This window comes from Bactrocera oleae, unplaced genomic scaffold (genome assembly GCF_042242935.1).
Source record: "Bactrocera oleae isolate idBacOlea1 unplaced genomic scaffold, idBacOlea1 ctg00000011.1, whole genome shotgun sequence".
Classification (NCBI taxonomy): domain Eukaryota; kingdom Metazoa; phylum Arthropoda; class Insecta; order Diptera; family Tephritidae; genus Bactrocera; species Bactrocera oleae.
The window spans coordinates 102,223-105,000 of NW_027212754.1; the positions used below are offsets into that span (position 1 = coordinate 102,223).

The window sequence follows — 2,778 nt, forward strand, 5'->3', positions numbered from 1 at the left end:
TAGGTTTAAACCACAGCCACCACGATACTCCCCAAAGGGCCGAACCCAATGAGCAGATTGAACAGAAGTCCAAGGGCTTTCTGCTCCCCGTGGTACCGGAAAGTCTCCGGTCAGACTGCGTAGCCTAAACTACTGCCAGTTGAGCTCCCCATTACTCAAATGACTGGTGACATTTGTCGCTTGAACTTCAAATGTCTTTTTATTTGCTTTTTCATTTAAAGTGTTTCTAATATCAGTTCAAGCTGAGTATTATAGCACTATCACTCCATATACTATGCTGATATTACTGGGCAAAGAATATAATAACAGTCATAGTGCATATTGGCTTTTAGTCGCCTTTTACGACAGGCATGCCTTGCCGCGGGCATATTCTTTCCCCAAACCCGCAGGGGAATGTAGTAGATAGGGACAGAGGGAATCTCGTTAATCCATTCATGCGCGTCACTAATTAGATGACGAGGCATTTGGCTACCTTAAGAGAGTCATAGTTACTCCCGCCGTTTACCCGCGCTTACTTGAATTTCTTCACTTTGACATTCAGAGCACTGGGCAGAAATCACATTGTGTCAACACCCGTTAGGGCCATCACAATGCTTTGTTTTAATTAGACAGTCGGATTCCCCAAGTCCGTGCCAGTTCTGAATTGATTGTTAATTGATAATCGTTATAATTTAAAAAGTATCTATACAATAATAAATCCTTTAGAAATTTTAGCAAGAAAGTTCCACAATTGGCTACGTAACTACTATCCGGGGAACAAGAATCGAAATTCTCTATTTACCCAGAACGAGTACATAAACCATGGTATTGCTTCCCAATCAAGCCCGACTATCTCAATCTTCAGAGCCAATCCTTATCCCGAAGTTACGGATCTAATTTGCCGACTTCCCTTACCTACATTATTCTATCGACTAGAGACTCTTCACCTTGGAGACCAGCTGCGGATATTGGTACGGCCTGTTGAGAAGTTTGCGTAACCCCACCATAAATTTTCAAGGTCCGAGGAGAAAATATCGACACAACAGTAAATGTCATGCTCTTCTAGTCCATCTACCATATCTCTCTTCGAAAGACTTCCATGGTAGTACGACTATAAAACAGAAAAGAAAACTCTTCCGATACCTCTCGACGGCTTCTTTATGGTCGTTCCTGTTGCCAGGATGAGCACAAGGCCCATTTTTAATAACAAACGGATACTCAACAGGTTACGGAATTGGAACCGTATTCCCTTTCGTTCAAAATTATTCAAGTGTTTAATTACTATGGAATAAAAATTCATTCATTTCATTTCATTAAAACTTGAAAATTTTCGGCTTTCGCCTTGAACTTAGGACCGACTAACTCGTGATCAACCACTGTTCACACGAAACCCTTCTCCACTTCAGTCCTCCAAGGTCTCATTCGATTATTTGCTACTACCACCAAGATCTGTACCAATAGCGGCTCCATGCAGGCTTACGCCAAACACTTCTAAGCACACCATTGTACCCTCCTACTCACTAAAGTTTCAAAATTTATAATCCAACCGAAATTGTATTATAAATCATGTACTTTAGCGGTAATGTATAGGTATACAACTTAAGCGCCATCCATTTTAAGGGCTAGTTGCTTCGGCAGGTGAGTTGTTACACACTCCTTAGCGGATTACGACTTCCATGTCCACCGTCCTGCTGTTTTAAGCAACCAACGCCTTTCATGGTATCTGCATGAGTTGTTAATTTAGGCACCGTAACATTACGTTTGGTTCATCCCACAGCGCCAGTTCTGCTTACCAAAAGTGGCCCACTGGGCACATTATATCATAACCTCAACCTTCATATCAAGAAAGGTGAGGTTCTTACCCATTTAAAGTTTGAGAATAGGTTAAGGTCGTTTCGACCCTAAGGCCTCTAATCATTCGCTTTACCAGATAAGATTATTTTACATAATTTTTAAATGCACCAGCTATCCTGAGGGAAACTTCGGAGGGAACCAGCTACTAGATGGTTCGATTGGTCTTTCGCCCCTATACTCAATTCTGACAATCGATTTGCACGTCAGAACTGTTTCGGTCTTCCATCAGGGTTTCCCCTGACTTCAACCTGATCAAGTATAGTTCACCATCTTTCGGGTCACAGCATATATGCTCAAGGTACGCTCCAGTTAGAGGTATAAATAATAATAAATTATCATTATACATAACTATATGGAACGCCCCGGGATTGAATTAATAATGTAATACATTAAAAATTAATCCCATTATTAATACAGTTAAGTTAATTTCGCCATTAGGTTTAATATAACCCAATGACTTGCACATATGTTAGACTCCTTGGTCCGTGTTTCAAGACGGGTCCCGAAGGTATCCTGAATCTTTCGCATTGTTAATCATATAAATGCATACAATTAATATTAAAATCAATGATAATAATATTATTGTAAAATTCAAAAGAATTTTAGCATTATATATAATAAAATCTATCAACACTTTATCAAATCATCAGTAATTATTCTATGTTAATAAGCTAAAAGCAAATTAATTTGAATAAACTTAAAAACCAATGATCTTTTGATAAATATTTTATTATGTTAATAGATTACAATGTCCTTATATGAAAAAAATGCACACTATTACTATAATATTTAAAATTAAATACTACAGTTATAATGATGAATTTTTCATAATGGATATTCAGGTTCATCGGGCTTAACCTCTAAGCAGTTTCACGTACTATTTAACTCTCTATTCAGAGTTCTTTTCAACTTTCCCTCACGGTACTTGTTTACTATCGGTCTCAT

At 38.3% G+C, this 2,778-nt stretch overlaps 1 pseudogene; it reads right to left on the minus strand.

Moving 5' to 3' along the window:
• Positions 1-341: 341 nt before the first annotated feature.
• LOC138858639 (large subunit ribosomal RNA) overlaps positions 342-2,778 on the minus strand; it is a 2,782-nt pseudogene continuing 345 nt past the window's right edge.